Source organism: Berghia stephanieae, chromosome 14, assembly GCF_034508935.2.
Source record: "Berghia stephanieae isolate SIO BIC M18660-M18661 chromosome 14, UCSD_Bste_1.3, whole genome shotgun sequence".
Lineage (NCBI taxonomy): Eukaryota > Metazoa > Mollusca > Gastropoda > Nudibranchia > Aeolidiidae > Berghia > Berghia stephanieae.
The window spans coordinates 10,451,906-10,464,183 of record NC_088373.1 but is presented as its reverse complement, the minus strand read 5'-3'; the positions used below and the strand labels follow the sequence as shown (position 1 = coordinate 10,464,183).

At 37.9% G+C, this 12,278-nt stretch overlaps 1 long non-coding RNA gene across 1 annotated transcript in view; it reads right to left on the bottom strand.

Annotated features, from left to right (window-relative positions):
- The window catches only part of LOC144959691 (uncharacterized), a 336,578-nt gene extending 324,642 nt beyond the window's left edge, over positions 1–11,936 (bottom strand). The window contains exon 1 of the long non-coding RNA XR_013642650.1: positions 11,819–11,936. This is a non-coding gene — a long non-coding RNA (uncharacterized LOC144959691). The remainder of the gene's footprint in view (positions 1–11,818) is intronic.
- Positions 11,937–12,278: the final 342 nt, after the last annotated feature.

Sequence of the window (12,278 nt, the reverse complement as noted above, 5' to 3'; positions counted from 1 at the left end):
CAAGTTATGAGGTTTTTTTTCTGAATAAAATTGGTTGCTATGGGAAACACTTTATCTTCGATTTTGGACCATATCTCGAATTGAAGCTTGCTGCATCTTCCCGGGTTTTCTCAGCCAGCCTCATAAATACAAACGTATAAGCAACAAAAAAACTATGGACACAATGCATTGTAATGAAAGATTCTACACACTTTCGTAGTGTGTGCCAAAAATCACGAGTCATCCCAAACCACTGGTTATCTACAGTGCAATACTCATGCGTCGAACTACACGGGACAGCCGAGTACGGATGTAAGACAAGGGACGCAAACTGTGATGTAGCCTACTATAGAGAGAACGAAGATGACGTCACTCAGGTCTTAGTTATTGTTTTTTTGCCATCCGCGTTTATGAGCGATTCTCACTAAACTGTATTAACCAGACTATAAAAGTTCATAGTTACACAGAATTTTGTGTGTTGGTCCGCTATACTTCCCGATGGCAATGTTGTGAGCTTCTTCGCCAAGCGCATACTATCTATGCCAGCATATTATTTAACTGTTTGAGCATCCATGTCTCGTAGATTGATGACGTCATCCATGCCTTTTTGCTGGCATAATAGTGAATACCAGTAGAACAAGTACAGGCCAGTATATCACAGAAAATAAAATAATAAAAAATAATAATAATAAAGATATTCCCTTTATTCATCGCATAGGGGAAATTTGTCTCTAGGGTCTATTTCAAGAGAAGCTGGAATAACCCAGGCGTCAGCCGCAGTGCAGCGCCTGAGACCTCTCCATCTGATTCCGATAGTAGACTGCGAAGGAATCTTTTCCACTAAGAATCAATAAAAGAGTGCAAAAGAATATAAAAAGAGAAGTGACAAATAAGGGAACAAACACAGAACAAAAGACAATAAAGGTAGAACAATAATAATTAAATTTAAAAAAACATAATAAAAGAAATAAAGGGTGTGTCTTTTTTACGAAACCCGCCGAAACCCGCCGAAACCCTGCGAAACCCGCCGAAACCCGACGAAACCCGACGAATCCCGACAAAGTTATGGGAAGTAGGTGGCAGTGGGGAGTGAACCCAGAACTCAGGGAAGTGTACACCATTGGGGAGTGAACCTGGGACTGGGTTTCGGCGGGTTTCGTAAAAAAGAACCAGCTTTTTTACGAAACCCGCCGAAACCCGCCGAAACCCGGCGAAACCCGACAATATCCAGCAAAGTTATGGGAAGTAGACAACTGTGGGGAGTGAACCCGAGACTCAGGGAAGTGTACACCAGTCGGAGTGAACCTGAGACTAAGGTTATCGGCCGGTTTCGGCGGGTTTCGGAAAAAAGAATTAGTGCTTTATTACGAAACCCGCCGAAACCCGCCGAAACCCGACAATATCCGGCAAAGTTATGGGAGTTTGGCAACAGTGGGGGGTGATCCTGGAGTCGGGGAATTGCACACCAGTGGGAGTTAACCTGGGACTGTGTAAAAAGGATATCCGTGGGAAATAAACCTGAGACTAAAGGGAGATGGATACCATTGAAAGATGAAGCCGGATATGGGAGTTGAGTACCAGAGGAGAATGAACCTGACACTATAGAAGGTGGGCGCCAGTGGGGAGTGAACCTGGGACTCAGGGAAGTGCACACCAATTGGGAGTTAACCTTGGACTGTGGGAGATGGATAACTGTGGGTATCCGAGCCGAACTATAGGAGTTGGGTACCAGAGGAGAATGAACCTGACACTAAAGAAGGTGGGCGCCAGTGGGGAGTGAACCTGGGATTCAGGGAATTGCACACCAGTGGGGATTTAACCTGGAATATGTAAAAAGGATATCAGTGGGAAATAAACCTGGAATTAAAGGGAGATGGATACCATGAAAATTTGAAGCCGGGTATGAGAGTTTGGTACCAGAGGAGAATGAACCTGACACTATAGGAGGTGGGCGCCAGTGGGGAGTGAACCTGGGACTATGTAAACAGGATATCAGTGGGAAATAAACCTGGGACTAAAGGGAGATGGATACCATTGGGAGTTGAAGCCGGATTTGGGAGTTGAGTACCAGAGGAGAGAGAAACCTGACACTATAGGAGATGGGCGCCAGTGTGGAGTAAACCTGGACTCAGGGAAGTGCACACCAATTGGGAGTTAACCTTGGACTGTGGGAGATGGATAACTGTGGGTATCCGAGCCGAACTATAGGAGTTGGGTACCAGAGGAGAATGAACCTGACACTATAGAAGGTGGGCGCCAGTGGGGAGTGAACCTGGGATTCAGGGAATTGCACACCAGTGGGGATTTAACCTGGGAATATGTAAAAGGATATCAGTGGGAAATAAACCTGGACTAAAGGAAGATGGATACCCTTGAAAGTTGAAGCCGGATATGAGAGCTTGGTACCAGAGGAGAATGAACCTGACACTATAGGGGGTGGGCGCCAGTGGGGAGTGAACCTGGGACTATGTAAACAGGATATCAGTGGGAAATAAACCTTGGACTAAAGGGACATGGATACCATTGAAAGTTGAAACCGGATATGAAAGTTTGGTACCAGAGGAGAATGAACCTGACACAATAGGAGGTGGGCGCCAGTGGAGAGTGAACCTGGGACTCAGGGAATTGCACACCAGTGGGGAGTTAACCTGGAATATGTATAAAGGATATCAGTAGGAAATAAATCTGGGACTAAAGGGAGATGGACACCATTGGGAGTTGAAGCCGGATTTATTTCCCACTGATATCCTTTTTTAGATATTCACAGGTTCACTCCCCACTGGCGCCCACCTTTTATAGTGTCAGGTTCATTCTCCTCTGGTACCCAACTCCTATAGTTCTGCTCGGATACCCACAGTTATCCATCTCCCACAGTCCCAGGTTAACTCCCAATTGGTGTGCACTTCCCTGAGTCCCAGGTTCACTCCACACTGGCGCCCATCTCCTATAGTGTCAGGTTAATTCTCCTCTGGTACTCAACTCCCATATCCAGCTTCAACTTTCTATGGTATCCATCTCCCTTTAGTCCCAGATTTATTTCCTACTGACATCCTTTTTACATAGTCCCAGGTTCACTCCACACTGGCGCCCATCTCCTACAGTATCAGGTTTCTCTCTCCTCTGGTACCCAACTCCCAAATCCGGCTTCAACTCCCAATGGTATCCATCTCCCTTTAGTCCCAGATTTATCTCCTAATGATCTCCTTTTTACATAGTCCCAGGTTCACTCCCCACTGGCGCCCACCCCCTATAGTGTCGGGTTCATTCTCCTCTGGTACCAAGCTCTCATATCCGGCTTCAACTTTCAATGGTATACATCTCCCTTTAGTCCCAGGTTTATTTCCCACTGATATCCTGTTTACATAGTCCCAGGTTCACTCCCCACTGGCGCCCACCTTCTATAGTGTCAGGTTCATTCTCCTCTGGTACCAAACTTTCATATCCAGCTTCAACTTTCAATGATGTCCATCTCCCTTTAGTCCCAGTTTTATTTCCTACTGATATCCTGTTTTACATAGTCCCAGGTTCACTCCCCATTGGCGCCCATCCCCTATAGTGTCAGGTTCATTCTCCTCTGGTACCAAGCTCTCATATCCGGCTTCAATTTTCAATGGTATTCATCTCCCTTTAGTCCCAGATTTATTTCCTACTGACATCCTTTTTACATAGTCCCAGGTTCACTCCACACTGGTGCCCATCTCCTACAGTGTCAGGTTTCTCTCTCCTCTGGTACCCAACTCCCAAATCCGGCTTCAACTCCAAATGGAATCCATCTCCCTTTAGTCCCAGATTTATTTCCTACTGATCTCCTTTTTACATAGTCCCAGGTTCACTCCCCACTGGCGCCCACCCCCTATAGTGTCGGGTTCATTCTCCTCTGGTACCAAGCTCTCATATCCGGCTTCAACTTTCAATGGTATACATCTCCCTTTAGTCCCAGGTTTATTTCCCACTGATATCCTGTTTACATAGTCCCAGGTTCACTCCCCAGTGGCGCCCACCTTCTATAGTGTCAGGTTCATTCTCCTCTGGTACCAAACTTTCATATCCAGCTTCAACTTTCAATGGTGTCCATCTCCCTTTAGTCCCAGATTTATTTCCTACTGATATCCTGTTTACATAGTCCCAGGTTCACTCCCCACTGGCGCCCACCCCCTATAGTGTCAGGTTCATTCTCCTCTGGTACCAAGCTCTCATATCCGGCTTCAACTTTCAATGGTATTCATCTCCCTTTAGTCCCAGGTTTATTTCCCACTGATATCCTTTTTACATAGTCCCAGGTTCACTCCCCACTGGCGCCCACCTCCTATAGTGTCGGGTTTCTCTCTCCTCTGGTAACCAACTCCCAAATCCGGCTTCAACTCCCAATGGTATCCATCTCCCTTTAGTCCCAGATTTATTTCCTACTGATCTCCTTTTTACATAGTCCCAGGTTCACTCCCCACTGGCGCCCACCCCCTATAGTGTCAGGTTCATTCTCCTCTGGTACTCAACTCCCATATCCGGCTTCAACTTCCAATGGTATCCATCTCCCTTTAGTCCCAGGTTTATTTCCCTCTGATATCCTTTTTACATAGTCCCAGGTTAACTCCCCACTGGTGTGCAATTCCCTGACTCCCTGGATCACCCCCCACTGTTGCCAAACTCCCATAACTTTGCCGGATATTGTCGGGTTTCGGCGGGTTTCGGCGGGTTTCGTAATAAAGCACTAATTCTTTTTTACGAAACCCGCAGAAACCGGCCGATAACCTTAGTCTCAGGTTCACTCCCGACTGGTGTACACTTCCCTGAGTCTCGGGTTCACTCCCAACAGTTGTCTACTTCCCATAACTTTGCTGGATATTGTCGGGTTTCGCCGGTTTTCGGGGGTTACGGCGGGTTTCGTAAAAAACACTGGTTCTTTTTTACGAAACCCGCCGAAACCCAGTCCCAGGTTCACTCCCCAATGGTGTACACTTACCTGAGTTCTGGGTTCACTCCCCACTGCTACCTACTTCCCATAACTTTGTCGGGATTCGTCGGGTTTCGTCGGGTTTCGGCGGGTTTCGGCGGGTTTCGGCGGGTTTCGCAGGGTTTCGGCGGGTTTCGGCGGGTTTCGTAAAAAAGACACACCGAGAAATAAATGAGTCGGAAATAATTTTGAATAAAAAAAATGAAATAGTTTTTAAAAAGAAAAAAAAAGAAAAGAAAAAAAAAACAGTCATAAAAAGAGGAAATAAACAATAAACGATGTTGCACACAAAATTAGCGAAGGCTGATAGCGTTGAGAGGCAATATAAGCAACTATTTATAATTTATCCTTTCAAAGTATGACAAGTTGTGGCATCTCTGGTGAAAGGAAATACACGATATCGGTGTCATTCTGACTAGACGTATCGGTTCGCGTCAACAAGGTGTAATCGATACTTTTCTTGGAGATGCGCACGCCTAATTTGTACCGGAAGACGTCAAAAGTTTGGTTGTTATCTTGTGTTGGTGGTGGTGATGGTGGTGGTGGTGATGATGATAATGATGATTGTTATGGTGTATTGTTATTATTGAGTTATTGCCCTTTGCAATAGATAATAATAACAATACACCATAACAATGATGATGATGATGATTATCATTATTATTGTTATTTTTCATTATTCAATCAGGCAAAAGATAATCCTTCAAAAACTATAATTAATTACTAAAAATGTTTCTATTGTCATCATCATTACCATCATTACCATCATCATCATCATCATCATCAATATTACTATTGTCATCATCATATCGTCGACTTCCCTATCGTCTCCGTCGGCGGAGGCAGTAGTGACGGTAGCAGCAACAGTAAAGTAATGCGTAGCAGTAGTCGTACGGTCATACCGCCGATTGTCGGTAAAAGGTTTCTTATCTCGTTGACGTCGGGAATGGGTTTTTTTTACTGTACGAGGGGAAGTAACACTAGAATTTCAGTCGTGCGACAAATCAAAGCGGTTATTTTTCTTGATCAATTAGGACTACACGACGTCGGTATTCTCTTTGAGGGTGATTAATTATTATGCTGGCGTGTACCAGGACATAGGGTCAACATGAAAAGGCTTTAAAATGATAAAATAATACTAATAATAATAATATAATAATAATAATAATAATAATAATAATAATAATAATAATAATAATAATAATAATAATAATAAATAATAATGATAATGATAATATATATAATAATAATAATAATAATAATAATAATAATAATAATAATAATAATAATAATAATAATAATAATAATAAAATAATAATAATAATAATAATAATAATAATAATAATAATAATAATAATAATAATAAATAATAATAATAATAATAATATATAATAATAATAATAATAATAATAATAATAATAATAATAATAATAATAATAATAAATAATAATAATAATAATAATAATAATAATAATAATAATAATAATAATAATAATAATAATAATATAATAATAATAATAATAATAATAATATAATATATAATAATAATAATAATATAATAATATAATAATAATAATAATAATAATAATAATAATAATAATAATAATAATAATAATAATAATAATAATAATAATAATAATAATAATAATAATAATAATAATAATAATATAATAATAATAATGATAATAATAATAATAATAATAATAATAATAATAATAATAATAATAATAATAATAATAATAATAATAATAATATATATAATAATAATAATAATAATAACAATAATAATAATATATAATAATAATAATAATAATAATAATAATAATAATAATAATAAATAAATATAATAATAATAATAATAATAATAATAATAATAATAATAATAATAATAATAATAATAATAATAATAATAATAATAATAATAATAATATAATATTAATAATAATAATAATAATAATAATAATAATAATAATAATAATAATAATAATAATAATAATAATAATAATAATAATAATAATAATAATAATAATAATAATAATAATAATAATAATAATATTAATAACAATCTATTTTTTTTAAAGAGTTGTCGATCAACATTGTTCCATACAGCCAATGTTAATTTTTTATCATCGAACACAGATTTGCTGACAAATCTTAAACACTATAAAACTATTTTTACAGACTCATCTCTCATTAACTTGAAAACCATTTTTTTTTTTTAATTGAGGGGAATTCTATCGTCCGTTGATTCAAATATTGGACCAAGAAAAACTGCTGAAGCGTAATGCTTGGGCATTATATTTGACTTTGGTCATTTCGTGTTACCTCACTTAATTCTTAATTTAAGAAAGGAACTGTGTATTCCCTGCACCAGTATACAAAATATACACGTTTGTATTCCCTACACCTGGAGATGGAAACTTGGGAGTAATGATGTGCCGGAATTGTCAGGCAGCTTTAGAGACCAGCGATCACATCGTCCTCCACTGTCCAGTGACTAAACTTGAAGGTGGCCATGAAACAGTTTTTAGGGCGGAGGAAGACTCCCGAAGCTGGTTGACGAAATGAATTTGGAGGTGTAGCCATACGCTACTAGTACTGCTGCATTGATTGGGTTCCAACCAGTAAAAATGTTGAGTTGGCAACCCATGTCAAGGTAGACAATCTATGTATTTTTCCGATCATTTCAATTTGTTCCTTGCCGTCGTTGCAAATGCAATCAAAAACTATGAAATTAAGAAGGAAATCATATCTAGGGATATCAAGAAACTTGGCAATACAAAATTCAAAGACCTTCTCCAGCACCTTGAACGTAAATGACAGGAAGTGACCATTACAAATTTAGAAAGTGCCATCACAAAAAGTTTAGACGAATATGCCCCGCTTACTACGCGTGCTGTGCATGAAAAAAGCTATATCGTTGGTACAAACACTGAAGAAAAGGTGGTAAAACAAAACAAAATAAAAGCAGAGAAAAAGCGGATGATATCTAAATCAATATTTGACAAAGAAACCTACCTTCCACAAAAGAAGGAATATAAGATTGTTCTTTAAAAAAGCAAAAAGAGATTATTACCTAGAACAATTACCTAGAACAATTCAGAAGTACAAAGACTGCCCGACATTATTTTTCAAATGACAAACTATCTGTTGGGAAAAGTAACATCAAATAAATTACCGTCAAATTCGTCAGAAGAACAGTTAGTTGAGCGTTTTGGATTATTTTCTCTTGACAACATTTCTACCATTCGCAAAAGTTTGTGCAACATACCGGAAAATATACTAAATTCAAATCTTTTTGTTGAGAAAAAAAAAATGACATCTTTTAAAAATAGAAATTACGTAAGAAGATACAAAAATATTGATCATCTCCAGTGATGACAATTCTTGTGGTCTTGATGTTTTTTAGGGAGCAGCGTGGCTCAGCGGTATGGTCTTTGCTTCGTACCCAAAAGGTACCGAGTTCGACTACCCGTCTTGTTGTATGGCCTTGAGCAAATCACCTCGCCCTAGCTCACATTGCGACGCTGCACTGCGGCTAACGCCTGGGTCATTCCAGTCTTCCCTTGGGATAGACCCTAAAGTCAAATTTTCCCTTGAGGATGGATAAAGGGAATTCTAATTTTATTTATTTTTATTTATTACCAACGTCACTTCTGAAACAATGTTTAAATGAACTATTAGCGCCCTGCTACACAAAGTTAATTAACGACTCATTAAGAACAGGAAGAGTTGCTCAACCCTTTAAGAGGGCTTTGGTCAAGCCATTTCTTTAAAAAAGTGGCCTAGATAGTGAATGTCTCAAGAACTATCTCTCCGACTACTTTCGTGTCATATCTTGACGAAAAAATTGCAGATAGATTTTCAGTCAGCATGCCGCATAAAACTATAGTTCAAAAATCACTCTCTTAAGGATTGTCAACGATCTTCTTCAAGTGATGGACGAGGGGAAAAACATCTAATTTTTTTTGTCTCCTCGATTTGTCGGCCGCTTTTGATATGATCGACCACGGTATTCTTTTGAAACGCCTTGAAATCAGATTCGGCATCCCTGACGTAACTCTGAGATGGTTTACCTCTTATTTGTATGGGAGAAAACAATTCGTGAATCAATTTCAGCAGAACAATAAACAATGCATGGTGCTCCTCAAGGATCCATTCTCTACACAACACTGTTGCGAATCGTGCGCAAATTCGAGTAACGAATTGAAGATAGCAAAATATGAAAACTCCGTGAAAGACATAAAGACATGGATGTCTCAGAATAAATTGAAATTCAACGGTAATGAGATCGAAGTCCTTTTTATTTGTGGAAGAAAATACAAAAGTTTAAGTCAAAAACACCACCTCATAATTTAATGATAGGGCAATTCCCCTGTCGAACAAAGGAAAAGATCTCGGAAAAGTTTTGGACAGCCATCTGACTTTCGAAAACCATGTGTTAGCAACGACAAGAATCATCATTATAACCCTACGAATTATCAGCAATATTAGGCCTTTTTTGACTAAGGTTGGGGCAAAAAGATCGTTGTTTCGTTCGTCCTCTCCAAACTAGACTATTACAACTCCTTGTTGTTCGGTGTTACAAAGAACAACGTGAGTCATCTCCAAAGAATACAGCACAGTGCGGTACGACTTATATTTCAAATACTTCAAAAATGAAAAAGGGACGCAGCACTCCGCTTTTGCGTGAGTTACACTGGCCACCTACTACGACTACTGCTACTACTACTACTACTACTACTACTACTACTACTACTACTACTACTACTACTACTACTACTACTACTACTACTACTACTACGACTACTATTGCTACTACCACTGCTACCACTACTACTACTACTACTACTACTACTACTACTACTACTACTACTACTACTACTACTACTACTACTACCACAACTACAAATACTACTACTACTACTACTACTACTACTACTACTACTACTACTACTACTACTACTACTACTCCTACTACTACTATCACAACTACAAATACTACTACTACTACTACTACTACTACTACTACTACTACTACTACTACTACTACTACTACTACTACTACCACAACTACAAATACTACTACTACTACTACTACTACTACTACTACTACTACTACTACTACTACTACTACTACCACTGCTACTACTACTACTACTACTACTACTACTACTACTACTACTACTACTACTACTACTACTACTAACTACTACTACTACTACTACTACTACTACTACTACACTACTACTACTACTATACTACTACACTACTACTACTACTATACTACTACTACTATACTACTACTACTACTACTACTACTACTACTACTACTACTACTATACTACTACTACTCTACTACTACTACTACTACTACTACTACTACTACTAATACTATACATACTATACTACTACTACTACTACTACTACTACTACTACTATACTACTACTACTATACTACTACTACTACTACTACTGCTGCTGCTGCTGCTTCTGGTGACCTATCGACTTACGTCACTCAGCAAAGAGTTATCAACAAGAACAAATATAGTACCTGCAAATTTGAATATAAAATATCTTTATAACTGTAATTTATTGAAATAACTTTGGAACATCTAACGTCCTTCACCACAATGCGCATACACCTTTATTTTAACATGATTACCCAAAATGTTATGTGGCCTCTTTGCTTTTTGATACAGGAAAAAATCGTCGAACCATACCAATATAATCATAAATAGGTAGGACAGGAAGTGTGTTCACAATTACATTTCATACAAAATACTAGACCCGGGTCACCGTAGATTTTAAAAAATCATCTTTTTTTTCTTTCTTGCTGAGCAAAATTAGGACGAGGAAATGGCGAGGGCCGAAACGGTTTTTTCTTTGGGGGGAGATTTTCAGAACTAAACAATAAAAAATTTAAACATGATTTTTCACAACCATCGTTAGATATACAATCATTAAAGCAAAGTAAAGAGGGATAAGGGGATATCTGAAGCCCCGGTTTGTAAAATACGAATGGGAAAAGGGAAATTTGAAAGGTTTGGGATTTTAAAAATTGGAACACATAATGATTTGTCATTTAAATTTGGAAATCTCGGAATAGGACACTTTTAAGAGAAGAGTCGGCATATCTCATCAATAAGGTTATACTATAATAAGTCATTTATTCAGAACAGCAGTGAGCGCATCACTCGGAATCAAGTCAAAGTACAGTATTTGTTTCATATTGATATTCTCAGGACAAGTCGATTACATATTATGTAGGATTGTAGTAAATTTAGTAAATATCAGTTTTTAGTTACATTTATATTATATGAATAATTATTAATTAAAACAGCGTGTCATGAAATGGACGTGTGTTGTCTAGCGCTAACGTGCTTAAAATCTAGGGGAGAATATTATAAAATCGGAAGAAGTGAATGTTTTCATTTGTTGACCCAGTTCGGTATTCAAAGAACACAGACAAAAGTAACGATGGAATTTATCTAAAATAATTTACCCTTATCAACCATTAATACGTAATTAATCATTCTTGTTAACAATTATAAGACAGCGATAGTGATAGAATCGACAAATGGATCATTTATGGTGGAGGGGGAGAAGGGAAAGGCATGAATTCTTCCATATTATTATAATATTTTTTTGGGTAGATGTGTAACTAGCAAGCGTAACGAAACGCCATTCATACAACACACAGCACGGGTACGATTAGCGTGAAAGCATCTGCTCGCGTTATGACCTCGCTGTGAGGCCAAGCAACTTGTGAGGTATTCGGAACCTCCATGGTAGATTTAACTTTTCACGAAAAGTATTTTTATCGGTATAATGGGTTTAAAGTTTCAATATAGTGGTAAATGTGATGAAGATGGGGGTAATTCTTACCTTTAGAAGTCGTGAAATATTCATAATCCGTTAGAATCACACAGCACAATATCATTGTTTATATCCCCTTTCGTTTTGTAAGACGTTTTATTTCAATGTGTGTGTTCTTGCCATGTGTAACACACTGTAACACACAAGACACTAGACACCTACACCTTTCCTTTGGGTATGTGTGTGTCTGTGTGTGTGTCTATGTATCCATTGATGTATGCATACATCCGTGTGTGAGTCCGTGTGTGTGTGGGAATGTCTGTGGACGGTGTATCATTATATTCCGTCTAATTGGGAAATGGTGGAAAACGAAATATCTATCCCGATTACGTGGTGATTTTGATATCGTTCTTGTTCTCTTCTTTTACAAATAAAGATTGAGCTTTATATAGCGCAAGATCCACTAAATGTGCTCAAAGCCTGTTAGGCGATGGTACAATTTTTCGGACAAAGACAACGTTGTTAACGG